Source organism: Tachyglossus aculeatus, chromosome 12 (assembly GCF_015852505.1).
Source record: "Tachyglossus aculeatus isolate mTacAcu1 chromosome 12, mTacAcu1.pri, whole genome shotgun sequence".
In the NCBI taxonomy this organism is placed as follows: domain Eukaryota; kingdom Metazoa; phylum Chordata; class Mammalia; order Monotremata; family Tachyglossidae; genus Tachyglossus; species Tachyglossus aculeatus.
The window spans coordinates 3,632,471-3,655,144 of NC_052077.1; the positions used below are offsets into that span (position 1 = coordinate 3,632,471).

Here is a 22,674-nt window from a genome sequence, read left to right on the forward strand (position 1 = left end):
GTAAATCAATGTAAACATTGCCATTTTGCCAGTCAATTAATGTTATTTATTGAGCACTGCTGTATGCAGAACACTGCTAAGTGATTGGGAAAGTACAACAAATAGCATTGTTAGCACAATCCCTGCCCACAAAGAGCTTACAGTCTACAGGGGCCCTTAAGTTTTATACCCACAGGCCAAGAAATTTTGTGGGGAAAGTCTGAAATCTGATTTCCTTTCATACAATACGAGACCAAGGCGGGGTTTTCAGACGGTAGCCTTTCCACAGTATTTCACAGCAAGTGCTTTATTTCCAATGTGACAATGGACTCTTCTTTATTTCTTGACTTGCTTCTAGCTGTCCAAAAATCTCAGGCCCTTAAACTATGGATTTTTCTCCCTTACTCTGAAAGACACCACACTTGGCTCAAGTTCCTTATAAGTGAAAGGGAATTTGAAACTGTCATTGTTTGGACTTGGTTTGTGTAGATTCCTTGGTTTAATTTTTTCAAGTCAAACCAATTACCTTAGTAAAAGAACATCTGAGAAACAGCATGGCCTAGTGGATATAGCACAGGCTTAGAAGTCAGAGGACCAGGGTTCTAATCCCTGCTCCCCTATTTGTCTGCTGTGTGACCTTAGGCAAGTCACTTAACTTCTCTGTGCCTAGGTTACCTCATCTGTAAAATGGGGGCTAAGACTGTGAGCCCCATGTGGGACAGGGACTGTGTCCAACCTGTGTAACTTGTACTGTGCCTGGAATAGAGTAAGTGCTTAACAAATACCATAAAAAATATCTTTGACTTCTGACCATCCCAGGTCAGAAACAGTCGGGCATCTTGGGCCACTTATTGCTGCTTGAGTTTGATTTTTGCCATCTTTACATGCTGCTGTCAACTACTTTCCCTGCCCTTTATACAGAGGTTTTCCTTGGCTGCCAACCTGGACTGTTGCTTTGGGGTTTTTATTTAATTTTACTTTTGGTTTAAAGAGACCACAACAATGGATAAAAGACGTAAAAGTGGCATTTATGCAAGTAAGCAGAGAAAGATTTGACTCATGTAGTGGTGCTATTCACAATCCTGGTAGGAGAAGACACACTGTTACTATTTAATGTTTATTAAGTGCCCGCAGCATGCTAAGTGCTGTACTGAACATATAAAGCACAAGTCCTCCTCTCATGGACTAACTGCATCAAGGAGACAGTTTGGGAATAATAAAAGGACTCTATCTGCTTCTCATTTATCATGAGGTAATTCAGGCTGTTTGAGCAATAAATCTAAGTCTCTGGAAATAGTAAAATTTGAGAGGAAATAGAAGAAAAAACTTGGGTTAACAAGCCTGCTACCTGTGCCAATACTTGGCTCCGTGGGGTTTATCTCCAATATCAAAATCTGTGGTGATGGTTGTCGGTAAGTAAATTCTACTCTCTGGCCATGTGCATTATCCACCGGTAGTGGATTAAGTACTGGGGTAGTGGGAATGGAGAAGAGAGTTATGTTTTTTGCGTGCTCATATTCTCTCCACTGTGGTTTTTCGCTGAATGTTGGACTCACTTTTCCCGAGATCAACCTCTCTTGGATGTTGCCAGTGGCTCTTCTGGGAGACTGAGTGCAGAAGAGGATTTGCAATGCAAAAATAAAAACAAAGTGATGCAGAGATTAGAGAGTTCGCATAGCTTTGCTGGATTCCACTCTGGCACATTTGGTTTCTTTCTCCAGAGGCCACATTAGGTGTGACATTTAACGAACGCCTTGACATGGGAATTGGAAGAGTAAAAGAGCATTATGTCTCTTTTGATTTTCAGATTAATAAACACCAGCTCCCTTTCCCATTTTGGTTTCCTAAAATATGAGTCTGCAAAAAGAGTTCTTCCAGTTTCTGTAATTCCTCATTTTAGCTGCATTTAAGAAGTGCCTTTCATGAGGTGCCAATCTGGAGGTGATGGGGGAAAAAGTGAATTCAGTGGGGGCTACCCAAGAATTAATGAGCATTCCACATGACCTGAGAAGGGAGTACCATTTCTGTGGGAAAAGAGTTGTGTATGTAGGTCACTGGCAAGGTTTAGAGTGCTTGCTTCTGCTTGTGGAAATAAAGAAGAGTGTAAGAGTAGAGTATCTGGGTCACTGTGGTTTCTGAAAGTACATGAAAGACACATTCATCCTGGGAGAGAAGCAGCATGCCCTGGTTGATAGAACGTAGGCTTGGGAGTTGGAGGGCTTGGGTTCTGAGCCCGGTTCTGCCAGTGTGCAGTGTGACCTTGGGCAAGTCATTCAACTTCTCTGGGCCTCAGTTTACTCATCTGTCAAAAGGTGGTAAGAAACTTACTCTTAGTCCTCCATAGATTGTGAACCCCATGAGGGACAGGAACTGTGTCTGATCTGATTATCTGGGGTAATCGGTATGCTTGGTACTTAGTAAGCACTTAACAAATACTGTAAATTTTATTCACGAATATCTAGGTGATACTGGTGGGTTATTTGGTTTAGGAGTTCAGGACTTGTTTATCTAGCAAGGAAAGTCCAAGATTTCTGATTGATTTTGATGGAGCGCTTAGAACAGTGCCCAGCACTTAGAACAGTGTTTGGCACATAGTAAGCGCTTACCAAATACCAACATTATTATTATTATTATGGAGCAGAAACCTGGACCTTATGAACTGAAGCACCTTTGATGTGAAGCCTGGAGTTAGTGTCCTCAGTAAAACTTTTTCTATTGGTGGATGTGACACATAACTGGAAATTCAAAGTCTTGAATAAATAGCTCACATTCTCATTCCATGGGAACGTATTTTAGGAACCATGACTCCCATGCTATAAACCTGAAGATGATCAACAAATATGGGTTCGAAAGGAACTCTAACTTCAGAAAAGACTCTTAGGAAATGAGCCTGTCCTGTTGGGACAGAACGTATTTCCGCATTTACCTTACATGCTGCTTGACTGTAATTTTACTGACCTTTTGGGAGCTCCTTAAACATAGCTCTTCCCTAGCAGGATACTATAATTCAAAATGATCTGGTTGAGTCCATTTTGGAAGAACAGAGTTGTCTAATTCTGTTGTAGTGTACTCTCCCAATCGATTAGTGCGGTGCTCTGCACATAGTACCGGCTCAATAAACACAATTGGCATGTTTTGTCACCTGTCTAAATGTTTTGTTTCATTGTCTGTCTCCCCCTTCTAGTCTGCGAGTCCATTGTTGGGTAGGGACTGTCTCTATATGTTGCCAACTTGTACTTCCCTAGTGCTTAGTACAGTGCTCTGCACACAGTAAGTGCTCAATAAATACGATTGAATGAATGAATGAATGAACTGATTAATAGATCTAAATACACTTTTGGATACATGGGTAACTAGTTCCTAGGTTGTCATTCCCCTCTCAGGATCACAACTGGAGAGTTTCCAGTACTCTATCAGTCTCGACTACAGGAGGGAGAGTCAAGCAGAGGCCTACCCATTCCATTCCTAGCTTGGATGGTGGCTAGAGAATGGAAGGCAATCTGCTACAAGTCAAAACTCACCCATGCTGGGCAGTAGTGGCATGGGAGAGAGTCGAGGGCGGAGACTCAGGTTTACTGCACAGAAGGAGGTGTGTATTTTTACCAAGAAAACTCTATGGCTACACTACCAGAACGATTGCAGATGAGAGATGTGTCTGTGGCATCGCTATGGGTCAGAGACGACTCGACAGCAACAAGACACCACACCAAGCCTGGTGACACAGAAAAATGCATGGTGCATTCGGGAGTGGTGTTGGCCAGAGGAAATACAAGATGTGTGGCAGAAAATCTTACCCCCACTCTCCCCAGCTGAGCCACCAAGCCAGAATGACAGTTGTGAATGAGGAGGTAAAAGACAAGAAGAAAAAGCCCAAAACGTTTTCCTCTGTATCTTCATGTGATGTGAGTTCACTCAGAGAGACCTTCCCTGACTTCAGCATCCCGGTCTAGCTCCAGAAGAGCTCCCACCAATGAATCAGGGCGCACAGCGCCAGGAGCAGAGTAAGTGCCCAATAAATACCATTTCTATACTGTGAGTTCATTGTGGGCAGGAAATGTGTACGTTTGTTGTCTTATTATACTCTCCCAAGTGCTTAGTACAGTGATTTGCACACAATAAGTGCTCAGTAAATATGATTGAATTGAATGAATTATTGATTAATTGATTGCCCTAACTACTCTGGGATACTATTGGTAATGGTCTTCCTGAGGAAGCCTTCTTAGCTGTCACTGATTCATCATTTCTGAAGTATTTGAAGGAAATCTCAGGAGTTGAGCAGAGGCATTGACTCACAAACTGGCAAAGCTAAACTACATCCTGGTTGACATAATGGTAAACGTTATTAGATTAGGGTAACCATTCATTAGTTCAGTCTCATTTATTGAGTGCTTACTGTGTGCAGGGCCCTGTACTAAGCGCTTGGGAAGTACTATTCAGCAACAAAGACAATCTCTACCCAACAACGGGCTCACAGTCTAGAAGGGGGAGGCCAGAGAAGCAGCGTGGCCTAGTGAGAAGTAGGGTGGCCTAGGGGCAAGAGCACGGGCTTGAGAATCAGAGGATGTGGGTTCTAATCCCTTCTCTGCCACTTGTCTGCTGGGTGACTTTGGGCAAGTCACTTCATTTCTCTGTGCCTCAGTTCCCTCATCTGTAAAATGAGTATTAAGACTCTGAACCCTATGTGGGACAACCTGATGACCTTGTATCTGTCCCAGAGCTTAGAATAGTGCTTGGCACATAGTAAGTGCTTAACAAATACCATAATTATTATTATTATTATTAATAACTGATGAGGGCAAGGAAATGCCCTGTATAACAAATTTTCAGTGGGATACCGAATTGTGCTTTATGCACGCTATTGCTATGTGTAAATCCTGCATTCAATTCTAGTCACAGTATGTAAGTGCTTCATGGTTTTGATTTTCTCTGCTTTTTGGCAAAAGTAGGCAAGACTATTTTTTTCCCTCTTCTCCATGTAGACTTTCTTACCCTGCAGTGTACTGTATGTAGAATATTTGGTTTCCATGGCTCTGTCCTTGATTGAAGTGTCACCCTTCATTGTAACATAAAATCCTGATCCTGCACTGCATCTCTAAAAAAAAGGAAAAAGAAGGGAAAGCTCGAAACAGACGTCTGTTCTAACATTTCTGGGAAAAAAACCCATAGAAGCAGCAAAGGTTCCTCAGTCTTTATTGCTTTTGGTTTATGAGACCAATCCTGCTGAACAGTCCAAACAGCTGTTGTTGAACCATTCCATTGTCATTACTGGGAGTTGGATTTTGGAAACAAATCGGGGAAAGTTTCTTAGGAAGCAGAATTGATGCGGGTATTTAGTGGCATTCTTTGAGCAGAAGATACCCAATCTCGTCTCTCCTTGGCAGTTAGAAATACTGGTACATAAGGTTGACAACTCATCAGAAACAGAAGTTGCTTGTGCAGTGGATAAACCTGTTAAGCCACCTTCAAAAATCCTTAGAGAAGACATTTCTCTTCTGAAGGACATATTTGTGAGACCTTAATGTAACGGCTAGTTGTCGAAATTAGTTAAGTCTTGCTAACCTGACAACTAATTGAACGTGTCTGTGGTTGCATTGTACTCTCCCAAGCACTTGGTACAGTGCTCTGCACATAGTAAGGACTCAATAAATATGATAATGATTTATTGAGTGATTGATACCACATGTTAGTGCTAAAGAAGAGTCTGAATAGAAGCGGGTGAAGAGTGCTCACTCTTGCCAACAGATGTAGGAAGAACATTTCTAGTTGGTGCTTTTCTCTGAGTTTCCAACTTGTGAGGTGCTGCCCATGAGGGTAATCTGCTGACCTCTCAAGTGTGGCTTAGCAGCTGAGGTTCTGATGGGTACCACATTAATCCTCTGTGCCAGGGTGGAAATGCTATTTTAAGACAAAGCGTATGCTGCAGGATTATGGGGGCAGGGGGGTGCAAATAAGAAAAATGTTGAATTTTCCTGCCAATAGAATACTTTAATTATGTGGAAGAACAGAAGATTCCCCTAAACACATTTAACGTGTAAAACATTTTAACACACCCCAGGAGCTAAACATAATCAGGTGAAATAAGCTATAGTTAATGTCGTTTCACGAGACCTGCATTTTTGTTAAAGTCTTTGTTCTACAGATAATCGCCATGCAAGTTAAGCTTCGCGTGGTTCCAGATTGGTTGAGAACACATTGAAAATGTGCTCAGAAACTAGGTCTGCTGTTCATACCCATATTCATCCATGTCTCCATCCCTGATATGTATGAATGTGCTTCGGTGCACATTTGAACATGTGAATTACATGTTTTCCCTAAAGCATACACAATCATGGGTACCAGGGCCCATGTTTCCTCCTCATTGTCTCTTCTTGGTGGAGGAGCAAAGAGGAGAAGAGGGAAAGAGGCATCTCAATAGATTGTTTTCATGTCTTCAGGTTACATCAAACTGGGAAATGTTGAGAACTGCTTTAAGCCTTTGTTTCCTCACAAATGGCTCTGTATGCAGTAAGCGCTTAATAATAACACTGATGGATGGCTTGATTGAAGGAAAAGTAGGGCTAGCAGGAGAAGACCACAGCATTTGCTGCCATCCATTTTTTACTAGACAAGGAACTGAAATGTCTTTTTTTTTCCAAACCCCCAACACAAAGTAACAACCTCTTACTGCCCCTCAGCTGGAAAAATGACACAGAAAGTAAGATAAATAGTTTTTTGGTGCTTCCTGTAAGGCCCCAGAGGCTGTAAACCTCAGAACGGGGGACTAAAATGCTGAAATTCCTCATCTTTTTGTGTTTCAGAAAAATTAGAGAGGAAGTAAAATTAGTCAAATAAAATGTATCATTCACCCCAAGGATATAATTAATCTCCCAAGGGAATTGTGGCAACTTTCCCTTCTCTCCCCACCTTAACATCTACATATGCCCCCCCTTAGAAGCATATGTATTCTTTTCTAGTTTGCCAAGTCATTGTAATTGTAACTATTAGTACCCTCTTGCCACTCCGAAATTAGAGCAAGAGAGTTGGTTTTCTACAACAATCCCACCTATCACAGGAAAATAAAGAAGGCAATGCATTTAATATGGAGGGTGACTCTACAAAAGAAGTATTCCTACTGGGAGGTATAGTGAACAAATACTACTAGTAATCATGATATTTGTTGAGCACTTACTATGTGCCAAGCACTGTATGAAGCATGAGAATAACTACGAAACTATGAGTTCACACCCAGTACCTGTGCCATAAAGAAATATGGCTCAGTTAAGACCCATCTGTCTATGCTGGTCTGTGTTTTACACATTTAGCACAGTGCTCTACACATGGGAAGTGCTTAATAAATATAATTAATAGGAAAGGTTTTCAAAAAAATTAATACCACCTTACAAAGTCAAGGTAAGTGCTAGCGAGGTGACGGATACCATCGCTCAACATAGAATCAAGCGAGTAGAGGGCATTTTTCATTTTTATGAAAATTCCTTGGGCTCCTTTCTTTTTGGTTGGGACAAATCCCTGTAAATCAATGTCAGTCAATCGTATTTGCTGAGCACTTACTGTGTGCAGAGCACTGTACTAAAAGTTTGGGAGAATACAATCTGAAAAACATAGCAGACACCTTCCCTGCCCACAGAGAGCTTTAGGTGTTGGCCTCAGGGTCCCAGGAGAATTTGTCAGGGCCCAATAATGGCAAATTATGACTCTGCGTTGTTCCCAGCATGGCATAGTGGAAAGAGCACGGGTTTGGGAGTCATAGGTTGTGGGTTCTAATCCCACTCCACCATTTTCCAGCTGTGTGACTTTGGGCAGGTCAGTTAGCTTCCCCGTGCCTCAGTTACCACATCGGAAAAATGGGGATTAAGACTGTGAGCCCCACATGGGACAAGCTGCTTACCTTATATCTACCCCAGTGCTCAGAACAGTGCTTGGCACATAGTATGCACTTAACGAATACCATCATCATTATTAGTAGTATTCCCTCCTTTTACCAAAAAAGAATACAGCACATTTAAGAAGGTTCTATTCCATAGCTCCTGTCAGTACGGTGAGCTGCCTGGATAGGAGCATATTTTTTATACTCTTAGATTATGCACAGAAGTGTGACCTATGAATGACAAATCATACCACCCCCCCCCCCCCAAAACACAACCCCCATATGGTAAGCCATCTGCACTACCCTCTCTAGGTCTTGCTAAGTTGCAGCTGCAATTGTGTGCATAACCTCATAACGGGGCCAAAGGCAGTTGCTGAACTAGGAAGAGTTGATCTTGGCTGTCGGGGGAATTCTTTGACATATTTTGGCTGTTTTCCATCCCAGATTACAACCAGTGAAATAGAGCAGGCAGTACAATGGTTATGTTAAATCAATCGGTGGCATTCATTGAGTGCTTACTGCACGCAGAGCACTCTACTAAGCACTTGGGAGAATGCCTTATAAATAATAGAGTTGGTAGACACTTTCCCTGCCCATGAGGTGCTTTGTTGTCTTTGTGTACTAGGGGTTGCTAGTCTGTTATTTTAAGACAACTTTAGGTAATGTTCAGAGAAGTGGTGTGACAGTGGAAAGAGAACGGACTTGGGAGTCAGAGGTCATTCGTTCTAATCCCTGCTCCGCCACTTATCTTCTCTGTGACCTTGGGTAAGTCACTTAACTTCTCTGTGCCTCAGTTCCCTCATCTGTAAAATGGGGATTAAGACTGTGAGCCCCACATGGGACAACCAGATTACCTTTTATCTACCCCAGTGCTTAGAACAGTGCTTGGAACACAGTAAGCTCTTAACAAATACCATCGTTATTAATGTCATTGGTGGTGATACTGTTGTCTCTTTAATTGGGGCGTTTTCAGCCAAATCAATTACTTAAAAGCTTTTTATCTCTAACCCACTCTCCCCGACCTCATTTTCCTTTCTGAGAATTTATGATCCTGTTTTCAATAGAATCTGCTAGGCTATCAATTTTTAAATTGTCTACATGTTTTTTCACTTTGAATCTGATCCCTTTGGTGTATCCAGCGACTGGTGTAAGAAATTTCATTTTGGCACTTTCTATTTCCTTTTTATCTCCTTCATGCCAAGTCCAAATTTCATTGCCAAATTTAATAATTGCCTTCACGTCTTTTGTGTAGACTTCATGTCCTGCTTCACATATGTTTCCTAATACGTCTGCCTATGGTGCAATTTATTCTAATAAATGTATTACTTTTTGATGCTGACATCAGCTATATTGAGGCCACATCATCGAGCATTGACTCTACTGGGGAGGCCACGTCAACCAGAATCCCAATTCCAGACTCTGCAAATAAGCCTTACTTTTCTTGCTCAGAGGTTACATGCAAACGAGATGGGACAGAGAAAGTATTTTTTAAGACCAGCATGAAGAATTGCACAATTCACATTGACGCAAGGAAGATGTCTGCCCAAGAATCTTCTTATGGAGGAGAGGTCTAGTAGCTGTAGTAATAGCAGTATTATCTAATGGAAAGTGCATTTATTCATTCATTCATTTATTCATTCAACTATATTTATGAGCGCTTACTGTGTGCAGGGAACTGTACTAAGCACTTGCAAAGTACAATTCAGCAACAAATAGAGACAATCCCTGCCGATGATGAGCTCACAGTCTAGAATAGGGGAGACAGGCATCAAAACAAGTAAACAGGCATCAATAGCACCAATATAAATCAATAGAATTATAGGTCTATACACATTATTAATATAAATAAATAGAATTATAAATATGTACATATTTTGTACATATTTTTGTATTTTTGTACAAGTGCTGTGGGAGGGGAAGGGAAGCAGAGAAAAGGGAGTGAGTTGGGGTGATGGGGAGGGGAGAAGGAGCAGAGGAAAAGTTGGAGAGGGGGTTTAGAGTGGGCGAGCACAGATCTGGAAATCAGAGGACCTGTGTTCAAATCCTGGATCTGCCACTTGCTTGCTGTGTGACTTTGAACTTGTTTCCTCATTTATAAAATGGGGATTAAACACCTTTTCACCTATTTTTATGGTATTTGTTAAGTGCTTACTATGTGCCAGGCACTGTACTAATCCCTGGGGTAGGTACAAGCTAATCATGTTGGACACGGTCCCTGTCTTATGTGGGGCTCACGGTCTGAATCCCCATTTTGCAGGTGAGATAACTGAGGCACAGAGAAGGTAAGTAACTTGCACAAGGACACACAGCAGACAAATGGCAAAGGCAGAGGCTTACCTCTCTTATTTAAATTGTGAGCCCCCATGTGAGCCAGGAATTGTGTCCAACTTGCATGCATTGTATCTACCTAGCACTTAGTTCAGTGTTTGGCCCACAATAAGCACTAAAACATACCATAATTATTATTATTTATTAAGCACATTCCATAAACAGAGCACTGTAATAATAATAATAATGGCATTTGTTAAGCACTTACTATGTGCAAAGCACTGTTCTAAGCGCTGCGGGGATCCAGGGTGATCAGGTTGTCCCATGTGCAGCTCACAATCTTAATCCCCATTTTACAGATGAGGTAATTGAGGCACAGAGAAGTTAAGTGACTTGCCCAAAGTCACACAGCTGATAAATGGTGGAGCTGGGATTAGAACCCATGACCTCCAACTCCCAAGCCCGTGCTCTTTCCACTGAGCCACACTGCTTCTCTAAGCGGTGGGAAATATTACACAGTTGGGAATTAAGCATGGATTCTGTCCTTTGAGGGGTTCATAATTTGTGAATAATAATAATAATAATAATAATGGTATTTATTAAGCGCTATGTACAAAGCACTCTTCTAAGTGCTGGGGTAGATACAAGTTTATCAGATTGTCTCACATGGGGCTTACAGTCTTAATCCCCATTTTACAGATGAGGTAACTGAGGCCCAGAGAATTTAAGTGACTTGCCCAAAGTCACACAGCTGACAAGTGATGGAGCCGGGATTTGAATCCATGACCTCTGACTCCAAAGCCCGGGCTCTTTCCCACTGATCCACGCTGCTCAGTGGAATAAGTGGTGGAAAGGAACCTGGAGACCACACATCCATCAATCAATCAAACATTCATATTTATTAAGTGCTTATTGTGTGCCGAGCACTGTTCTAAGTTCTTGGGAAAGTACAATATAATGATACAGCAGACACATTCCTTGTCCACAGCAGTCAACAGAAGTCGTGAATCTGATATAATACTAAAGCAAAGTAATAGACAAATGTACCAAATTTTTTAAAAAATCATTCATTCATTCAATCGTATTTATTGAGCACTTACTGTGTGCAGAGCACTGTACTAAGCGCTCGGGAAGTACAAGTTGGCAACAAATCAGTAGTTCGCCGAGGCCAGAGGAACAGAATTTCAGGTTCCTTGCAGTTCAGAGTTCGAAACACGCCTGTAGCCACAGCAATTGCTACATCCTGGCTTCCAGAGGTTTTATGGACGTCTCGTGATGGAGGTGCTGTCCTCTTTTTCCGGCCAGGATGAGAAAGAGACTCCTCGAAAGAGCGGAGAGGAGACAGTGTTAGTTTCCAGTGAGGCCCCGTAACTGGATGTCATATTTTTTTACTCTATTTATTTATTTATTTAATTTATTTGTACATATCTATTCTATTTATTTTATTTTGTTAGTATGTTTGGTCTCTGTCTCCTCCCTTTAGACTGTGAGCCCACTGGATGTCATATTTTTTTACTCTATTTATTTATTTATTTATTTAATTTATTTGTACATATCTATTCTATTTATTTTATTTTGTTAGTATGTTTGGTCTCTGTCTCCCCCTTTTAGACTGTGAGCCCACTGTTGGGTAGGGACTGTCTCTATATGTTGCCAATTTGTACTTCCCAAGCGCTTAGTACAGTGCTCTGCACATAGTAAGCGCTCAATAAATACGATTGATGATGATGATGATGGATGTCCCTTGTTGGGAGGATGTGGATATCAATACGTAGCTTTAATCCCCGAGATCCAGTGGGTGCAGAACATGTCAGGAGCTAGAGTCCTGAAGGATGGAAAAGGAGGTGGTTTGCTTAGTAGTGTTGGAGAAGGAGTCGAGAACGCTGAGAGAAGGAATCTAACCCTTTGAAATGCCGCAGTGAAATCAGAAGATAGGTGAGTGGAATTGGCAGAAACAATCCGTGTACCGAATTAACACCCTCGTTTATTAATCAATCAACCAATTGTATTTATTGAGCACCTTCTAGGTGCAGAGCACTGTACTAAGTGCTTGGGAAAGTACATCACAGCAACACAATAGATAATAGACACATTCGCTGCCCACAATGAGCTTACAGTCTGGGAGTCAGAAGGCCCAGGGTTGTAGTCCCAGCTCTGCCACTTCATTCATTCATTTGAACGTATTTATTGAGCGCTTACTGTGTGCAGTGCACTGTACTGAGCACTTGGGAACTACAAGTCAGCAACATATAGAGACAGTCTCTACCCAACAATGGGCTCACGTCTACAAGCCACTAGGCAGCCACTTTCATTCATTCATTCAATCGTATTTATTGAGCGCTTACTGTGTGCAGAGCACTGCACTAAGTGTTTGGGAAGTACAAGTTGGCAACACGCCTGCTGCATGACCTTGTGCAAGTCATTTAACTTCTCTGTACCTTAGTTGCCTCATCTGTAAAATGGGGATTAAAACTGTGATTAATGGGATTAAGACTTGCTGACACTTGAGATTCTGAGTTGCCAGAGCGAGTCATCAAAAAATATCGTTACCTGGAGATTTTGAAATTGAAGGTAGATAATCATGTTTCTGGAATGATTTAGGTGCAGCCATGCTTGAAGTCGACTAATGGCCTAGCGAATTCTTAAGGACCCTTCTAACTTTACGATTTTATTATCCAGTGGGGCTAGATGGCTACACCTATTGCATAGCTTTGATTTTATGATGTTACCCCCTTTCCTTGACTAATCAATCTCTTTCTTCCACATCCAGCCAAAATTTACAGGCTCCTAGGCCCCGGTACCAGGAGAATAAGGAAAATAATGGGGCTTCACCCTTGCTGCCTCAGGAATCACCCTTTCTACTTAAACCTCTTTTCATGTCTCATGTAATAATAATATCTCTTTCCATGTCTCATGTAATAATAATACTAATAATTCTGATATTTGTAAGGTGTTTACTACATGCCAGGCACTGTACTATGAGCTGGGGTGGATGCAAGCAAATCAGGTTTTACACAGTCCCTATCCCATATGGGGTTTACAATCTTAATCCTCATTTTACAGACGGGGTCACTAAAGCACGGCTTAGTGGAAAGAGCCTGGGCTTGAGAGTCAGAGGTCGTGGGTTTTAATCCCGGCTCCGCCACTTATCTGCTGTGTGACTTTGGGCAAGTCACTTCACTTCTTTGTGCCTCAGTTCCCTCATCTGTAAAATGGGGATTAAGACTGTGAGCCCCAGGTGGGACAACCCGATAACCTTGTATCTACCCCAGCGCTTAGAACAGTGCTCGGCACAGAGTAAGCGCTTAACAAATGCCATCACTATTATTATTATTATTATAAAGCACAGAGAAGCTAAGTCACTTGCCCAAGGTCACACAAAAGACAAGTGGCGGATCCAGGATTAGAACCCAGGTCCTTCTGACTTCCAGTCTCATGCTCTACCCACTTGGCGATACTGCTATTCATGCACCTACCCCTGCCCTTAAACCAACGTTTGACTCACAGGAAGCGCTTAACAAATACCATAATCATTATCTCAGCAGTCGCTAAGGGAATGCTTATAAGTCTGAGGTTGCTATACAAGTTGCAAATACAGCAATTACACTACCCTTGGAGAGCCAACTACCATTCTTCTCGTTAAATTTTATCTTCATATTCAATTTGTGTTTTGTATATTGTGTAGAGTCTGGAAAGTTAACTTTTTCAAAAAATGTTCAGCATCTTCACCTGCCGATTGGTCTGTTCAAAATCTTTCCAGTACTAATGCAGAACTAATGTGCCTCAGTTCCCTCATCTGTAAAATGGGGATTAAGATTGTGAACCCGCCGTGGGACAACCTGATCACCTTGTAAACTCCCCAGCACTTAGAACAGTGCTTTGCACATAGTAAGCACTTAACAAATGCCATTATTATTATTATTATTATTATTATTATTATTATTATTATGGAAAGAGCATGGGCATGGATTCTAATCCTACCTCTGCCAATTGTTCTGCCAATTGCTTGCTGTGGGACATTGGGCAAGTTGCTTAACTTATCTGTACCTCAGTTTCCTCAACTGTAAAATGGGGATTCAATACCTGTTCTCCCTCCTACTTAAGACTGTGAGCCCTATGGGAGACAGGAACTGTGTCTGACTTAACTGATTTGTACCTACCCCAGTGCTTAGAACAGCATTTGACACATAGTAAGTGTTGAACAAGAACCATAGAAGAAAACATACAAGCAAACAATGTAAGCTACAAGTGAAATTATTTTCACCAAAATTTGGTCACGGTCAGAGGTCACGGGTTCAAATCCCAGCTCTGCCAATTGTCAGCTGTGTGACTTTGGGCAAGTCACTTCACTTCTCTGGGCCTCAGTTCCCTCATCTGTAAAATGGGGATTAAGACTGTGAGCCCCACGTGGGGCAACCTGATCACCTTGTATCCCCCCAGCGCTTAGAACATAGTAAGTGCTTAACAAATACCATCACTATTATTACTACCTGTGGATGCATTTGTGACTCAAAGGCCAATGTGGAGCCCATAGTCCAAGTTAAAACATATGGCTGTTTACTTATTAATCCACAGAGACCAGAGATTTTCTCCTCTTCCCTGCTCCCCGGCTATTGCTCTCTTAGAGGACCATCCCCTGGCACATTTGAAAGCGGGAGTGAAAACTAGCACTTTTCCAGTCGGTGACGATAACAAAAATTCATATCGAACATGTACCCTTATTTTCAGCGGAACCAAACCCCCACTGAACACTTGGACATGGCTCTAGTGGCGGCTTTGGCCGACAAAGACATTTTTTTTTCAGTCACAGGCTATATACAGTTTCATATACTGGACAACCTGTCCTTTTCACTCAGGCACCTGGATGTCAGAGGAACTACGGTTGCACCAATGCTTACAGCTCAGGCTGGAAAAGCAGCGTGGCTCAGTGGAAAGAGCCCGGGCTTGGGAGTCAGAGTTCATGGGTTCTAATCCCAGCTCTGCCACTTGTCAGCTGTGTGACTTTAGGCAAGTCACTTAACTTCTCTGTGCCTCAGTTACCTCATCTGTACAATGGGGATTAAGACTGTGAGCCCTCCATGGGACAACCTGATCACCTTGTAACCTCCCCAGTGCTTAGAACAGTGCTTAGCACATAGTAAGCGCTTAATAAATGCCATTATAAAAAAAATGCAAACACCCACACCCACGTGAGCACACACACAAACACAGATACACACACACATACACACACACACACACACACACACACAAAAGACTGGGCTGTCATATTTGTTATTCGCAGTGTCTGCTGCTGTTTTCACCCATAACTCTGGATGAATTTGATATTATCTTTTTAACAGCTGAGGGAAAAAAAAGCAATATGGACTTTTTCATTTAGGGAAGCAGCATGGCCTAGTGGATAGACAACAGGCCCGGAAGTCAAAAGGACCTGGAATTTAATCCCGGCTCTGCCGCTTATCTGCTGTGTGACTTGGGGCAAGTCAATTCACTTCTCTGGGGCTCAGTTACCTTATCTGGAAAATGGAGATTAAGACCGTGAGCCCCATGTTGGACAGGGACTGTGTCCAACTTGATTAGCTTGTATCTACCCCAGCGTTTAGAACAGTTCTTGACACAAGGTAAGTGCTTAACAAATACCATTATTATTATTATTATTAAGGGGCCCTTGCAGCGTGACTCTAGGCCAGTGCCCACCCTCTCCAGTCAACACGGATGATGCACCAGGTTGTTCAAAGACTTCCTATCACTCAATCAATAGCATTTATTCAGCACTTTCAGTGTGCGGAGCACTGTACTAAACTCCAGGAGAGTACAATGCCTTAGAGCTGTTGGAAACATTCCCTGCCCACAAGGAGCTTAAAGTCTAATGGAACATTCCCGCTACTTCAAGGCCAAGCCGAGCTCTGGTTCAGATTCGGGGTCCAGTGATCGTCTCTGACAGAATAGGCCTCCTTGAGCTTTGGGGATAAAGAGGCTCGGGCAGGGATTGTCTTTATTGCTCTATTGTACTTTCCAAGCGCTTAGTACAGTTCTCTGCACCCAAAAAGTGCTCAATAAATATGACCGAATGAAAACACGATTGAATGAATGATTCCTCCTGACGTTCCGAGTGAGCGCGTCGTCCCAATGAATCAGAATTGGCCACCTCCCCAGGAAGGGCAGCTCACAGCATCTGGATCAAGGCCCCAAGGCCCATGTCGATATTTTTAGCGGTTTGGGCTTCGAGACGGCTGATGCCATGTTGAATGGCTCACTGGAGAAATTGCTTTAAATCTCTTTACAGACAATTTTGCTTGTCTGAAACCAGTTCCACTAGCCTTAGAGCTTGGAGCTCTTGTATCAGTCAATCCCATTTATTGAGGGCTTACTGTGTGCAGAGCACTGTTACTAAGCACTTGGGAGCGGACAATGGAGTTGGTTAGGCACGTTCCCTACCCACAAGGAGCTTACCATCTAGAGGAGTCTGCTTGCATGGTAAGAACCCTCAAGTCTGACTTCTTCTTTTGCTGGTCCTTGTAACCACCCTGACATGTATGAAGAGAACCCATGATCCACCCATGGTGAACCTACAGTGATTTACACCCAGTAAGTGCTCATTAAATATGATTGAATGAATGAGTATTCTGGGTACCCCTTCCAATGCAGAGTCCAAAAGCCAATCAGTGGGTGGTTGCTACTGTCATGCAGGCTTGGGAGTCAGAGATCATGGGTTCGAATCCTGGCTGCACCACTTGTCAGCTGTGTGACCTTGGGCAAGCCACTTAACTTCTCTGTGCCTCAGTTAGCTCATCTGTAAAATGGGGATTAAGACTGTGAGCCCCAAGTGGGACAACCTGATCACCTTGTATCCCCCCCCAGCACTTAGAACAGTACTTTGCACATAGTAAGTGCTTAACAAACACCACCATTATTATTATTATTAAACTTGAGGGCAGAGAACATGCATTCTAATTCTGTAGAGAAGCAGCATGTCTTAGTGGATAGACTACGGTCCTGGGAGTCAGTAGGACCTGGGTTCTAATCCTACCTCTGCCACTTATCTGCTCTGTGACCTTGGGCAAGTCACCTCACTTCTCTGGGCCTCAGTTACCTCATCTGGAAAATGGGGATTGAGAGTGGGAGCCCTATGTAGGAGAGGGACTGTGTCCAACCCGATTATCTTATATCTGCCCCAACACTTAGTAGAGTGCCCGGTAAAGAGTAAGCACTTAATAAATACCACAATTATTATTATTGAACTTTCTCAAGCAGCTGTTCAATAAATGCTATTGATCTGCTAGAAAGGGAAGGCAGGGTGTATTTCATTGCTTTTAGGTCTGCTGCCTGATTTCCTTTAGGTCTGTCAGCTCTCCTGATTTATTAAGTCCCATGTGGGCCAGTGCTTATTTTCACAGCTGCTCTAAAATAACTCACTCTCACTCATCAGTATGGTGGCCACTGACAGCTCTCAAAAATATTATCCAAGGAGACACCCATGACATCATAGGTGCTATGCTGGGCTTGTTGCATAATGGAATGATGTCACAAGTGCCATTTAGAAAAAGTACCCTGAGTTTGCCCAAATTTAGAGATTTAGAGTGTTTTTCCCCAGGGGAGCCCTGACCTAGTGTGGCTCAGTGGAAAGAGCCCGGGCTTGGTTTTCAGAGGTCACAGGTTCTAATCCCGGCTCCATGGGTTCTAATCCTGGCTCCACCACTTAGCTGTGTGACTTTGGGCAAGTCACTTAGCTTCTCTGGGCCTCAGTTACCCATCTATAAAATGGGGATTAAGACTGTGAGCCCCATGTGGGACAACCTGATCACCTTGTACCTACCCCAGCGCCTAGAACAGTGCTTTGCCAGGGAGTTACCAGCTGGTTTGGGTCCCTTGGGAGGGCTCAAAAGTTCCCTAGGGTCTGGACTGCAAAGTCCACAGAGTCCTCCGCAAAATGGCCAAAGTCTCATTCCCCCGTCTGCCAGGAGCGTGTATAACTACAGTGTTGTACAGGGCTATTTAAGAGTGAGGCTGAAAAAGGAAGAGTCCTTTAAGGTCTCTGTAGCAATTTAGACGAAGCGCTTAACAAATACTATCATCACTACCCTCCCCGTCTCACTTGAACTAGCGTCCCCCTGGTGAACATGGAGGTTACTTCCCTCCCGTAATGCTTAGGTCCAAGAGTCGAGGTAGAGGGTGGCCAGGCATTTGAAATTAAAATACAAGACATAAAAGTGCCATATCCGTATTGGGCAGGGGACAGCCAAGCTAAAACTAGGCTGTCTGTCATCGCCATCATCATCATCATCATCATCATCATCAATCATACTTATTGAGCTCTTACTGTGTGCAGAGCCCTGTACTAAGAGCTTGGAAGAGTACAATATAAAATGAAACTACTAGCTCCCCTGTCCACCAGGGAAGCATCAAGGTGATACCGGACTGCTGTGAGCCCACAATGTGAGCCTTATTAGTGACTGTTTGTGATATCATGAAAAACAACAAGGATGAGACTGGCAAAGACATTCATTCATTCATTCATATTTATTGAGAGCTTACTGTGTGCAGAGTGCTGTACTAAGTGCTTGGAAAGTACAATGTAGCAACAAAGAGAGACAATCCCTGTCCACAAGGGGCTCATGGTCTAGAAAGGAGTGAGAAGACAGACATCAAAACAAGTAAACAGGCATCAATAGCATCAATATAAATAAATAGAATTAGAGATATATACACATCATTAATATAAATAAATAGAATGATAAAGATGTACATATATACCCAAGTACTGTGGTGCAGGAAGTGGGGTAAAGTGAGCAAGTCAGGGCAAGGGGGCAGAGCAGAGGAAAATGGGGCTTAGTCTGGGAAGACCACCTGGAGGAGGTGAGCCTTCAGTATGGCTTTGAAGGGGGTGAAGTGTAATTGGCTGATTTGAGAAGGGAGGGTGTTCTGGGCCAGAGACAGGACGTTGACGGTGGGACAGGTGAGAATGAGGCACAGTGAGAAGATTAGCACCAGTTGGGATAGGATGAGTGATTGTACTGATGTGGTAGTGGTTTGGATGGAGAGGAAAGGGCGGATCTTGGTGATGCTGTGAAGTTGAGACCGGCAGGTTTTGGTGATGGATTGGATGTGTGGGGTGAATGAGGGAAGGGAGTCAAGGATGACACCAAGGTTGTGGGCTTGTGAGACCGGAAGGGTGGTAGTGCCGTCCACAGTGATGGGAAAGTCATGGAGAAGACAGAGTTTGGGAGGGAAGATAAGGAGCTCAGTCTTGGACATGTTGAGTTTTAGATGGAGGGAGGACATCCAGGTGGAGATGTCCTGATGGCAGGAGGAGATGCAAGCCTGGAGGGATGGGGAGAGAACAGGGGAGGAGATGTTGATTTGGGTATCATCTGTGTAGAGGTGATAGTTGAAGCTGTGGGAACAAATGAGCCACTAATGGGCTCTACCAGAGACAGGTGATTGTGGGCCTTTTGGGGGGGAGCATGAAAGGAGGCATGGCTTTCTCTCCCTGTTCTACCCAGTAATGGGCCTGGACCAATCAATGACTGCTAAATAGAGCTACACCCATGATACCTAAGGCCCATAAAGGCATGCAAGAAGCAGCGTAGAGGCATGCAGAAAGCAGGTGAAGGGCATCCAGAGATGCCCGTTGAAACCTAATGCAGGGAAGCACCTGGAGAAGAAGCAGAAGGTAACAGCCCTTGGAAGCAGTAAGAAGAAGCATTGGCAGAATGGGCTTCCTTGACCAGCAGACTGGTATTGGCCCCTTGGTGGAGTGAGTGTATGTTTGAGTCACTCCCTTGCACACTGGTAAAACTAAGTAAAAACTTTTCATGGTAACCTTGGTGATCAGAGGTGTGGTTTGACTATACTACTTGTCACCGAGGCTCCCCCAATTCAGAAAGATCCTGGTTCGTACCAGCTGGGGGCTTGCAATACATACCAAATTGTTTTTTCAGTTCCACGAACACTAGGCTGTGAGGGCTGGGACTAGAGAGAGAGAACTCGGCCTCCTTTTCATTATGTATTGCCAAGGAGTTACCAGCTAGTTTGGGTCCCTTGGGAGGGCTCAAAAGTCCCCCCGGGTCTGGACTGCAAAGTCCACAGAGTCCTCCGCAAAATGGCCAAAATCTCATTCCCCCATCAGCCAGAAGCACGTATAACTAGAGTGTTGTATAGGGCTATTTAAGAATGAGGCTGAAAAAGGAAGAGTCCTTTAAGGGCTCTGTAGCAATGATGCAAGAGCTTTGAGGCTGGCACTCAGCTAATTGCTCAGGCATCTAGGGGAATGCCTCAAAGGATCACAGCATCTGCTGGGGGTATGGTGAGGGAAAGGAGTGTGAAATACCAGAAGGGATCCATCTGATCCACACTCTGCTGTTGTTAGGTAAGCTACCCCACTGGAAGAAATGGTAACGTAGACCATGATGTTGCGGTAGAGGTGATTCTGACTGGAGTCAGAAGAAATGTGAATAAAGAAGGGAAGCAGCGTGGCTTAGTGGAAGCAGCATGGACTTTGGAGGCAGAAGACGTGGGTTCTAATCCCCACTCTGCTACATGTCTTCTGTGGGCAATCCACTTAACTTCTCTGTACCTTAATTACCTCATCTGTAAAATTGGGATTAAGATTGTGAGCCCCATATGGGACAATCTAATTACCTTGTATCTACCCCAGTACTTAGAACAGTGTTTGGCACATAGTAAGCACTTAACAAATACTATAATAATAATTATTCCTGTGTCTCAGTTACCTCAACTGTAACATGGTTATTAAGACTAAGAACCCCGTATGGGACAGTGACTGTGTCCAACCCAAGTTGCTTGTATTCATTCATTCAATCGTATTTATTGAGCACTTACTGTGTGCAAAGCACTGTACTAAGTGGTTGGGAAGTACAAGTTAGCAACATACAGAGACGGTCCCTACCCAACAGCGGGCTCACAGTCTAGAAGCAGTGCTTAGTACAGTGCCTGGCACTAAGTAAGCACTTAGCAGATATCACCATTATTATTATTATTATTATCTAGAGACCTAAAGAGGCTGTTTTATATCCCTTCACTCAGGTTATGCCACCTCTGGAGTGGTCTTCACTCCTGTCCCCATCTCTGGAGGCAAAATTCTCCAGAATTAGTCCAGTGACTATGAGGAATCTGTTTTCCTAAAGGAAGGGAATAATTGTGCAGTTGGAGTGACTCCTTAGATTTTTAAATGGGGATTGTCAGGGTATACCTTCTGTCACTGATGATTAACAGAGAGAGACTACCCCAGAGAACAGCTGAGCATTCATAATAATAGTAGTAATAGTAGCAGCAGTCATAGTAGTAGTTGTGGTGACAGTAGTTGTTCTAGAGAGTAAAGACGTGGGTTCCAATCCCAGTTCTGCCACTTGTCTGCTATGTGACCTTGGGCAAGTCACAGCTCACCTTCTCCAGGAGGCCTTCCCAGACTGAGCCCCTTCCTTCCTCTCCCCCTCGTCCCCCTCTCCATCCCCCCATCTTACCTCCTTCCCTTTCCCACAGCACCTATGTTTGTACATATTTATTACTCTATTTATTTTACTTGTACATATCTATTCTATTTATTTTATTTTGTTAGTATGTTTGGTTTTGTTCTATGTCTCCCCCTTTTAGACTGTGAGCCCACTGTTGGGTAGGGACTGTCTCTACATGTTGCCAACTTGTACTTCCCAAGCACTTAGTACAGTTCTCTGCACACAGTAAGCGCTCAATAAATACGATTGATTGATTGTTACCTTATCTATAAAATGGGGATTAAGAATTGTGAGCTTTATGTGGAACAACCTGATGACCTTGTATCTACCCTGGCACTTAGAACCGTGCTTGGCACATAGCAAGTGCTTACCAAATAAAATTATTGTTTATTATTATTTTTAATAGCAGTCACAAGAATAATAGTAGCAGTAGTAATAGTAACAGCAGCAGTAGTAGAAGTAATAGTAGTAATATTTACTAAACACTTATTGTGAGCAGAGCACTTAACTGAGCTCTTGGAAAGAAAACCCAGATGGGAATGACACAGTCCCTGTCCACTGATTCTGGGTTCTCATCCTGCTTACCTGCTGTGTGATCTTGAGCAAGTCACTTAACGTCACTGTGCTTTGGTTCCCTCATCTGCAAAATGGGGATTCACTACCTGTTCTCCCTCCTACTTAGATTGTAAGCTTCATGTGGGACCTGATTATCTCATATTTACTCCCGAGCTTAGTGAAGTGCTTGGCGCTTGTAAGTGCTTAACAAATACTGTCGTCATTATTATCATTTATCACCATTATTATTATTATCATTTCAGGACTTCTGCCAATCTGAGGTCTGGGTGCAGAATAAAGCCAATCCACACAGCCACACTTCTAAGGGCAACTAGATATGCTTTTAAATCATCAGCCCTCAAACCATGGGGCAGGAGTTATTTGTAGTTTAGTTTTCTCTCAATCCCTAGCCTGCCAGTATAATTTCTCTTTCTTGAAGATTGCTCATTAGCCTAGTCACTCATCTACTTCCATTTCTTTCTGACAAGTCTGAAGCAAACATTTTCCATTTAACATTCTTTTTCATTGGCATTC

The 22,674-nt window shown here is 43.1% G+C and overlaps 1 non-coding gene across 1 annotated transcript; it reads left to right on the plus strand.

Annotated features, from left to right (window-relative positions):
- Positions 1-3,352: 3,352 nt before the first annotated feature.
- LOC119936008 lies at positions 3,353-3,490 on the plus strand. Its single transcript, XR_005453603.1, has one exon. It is a non-coding gene; the product is annotated as a small nucleolar RNA SNORA7 (small nucleolar RNA).
- Positions 3,491-22,674: the final 19,184 nt, after the last annotated feature.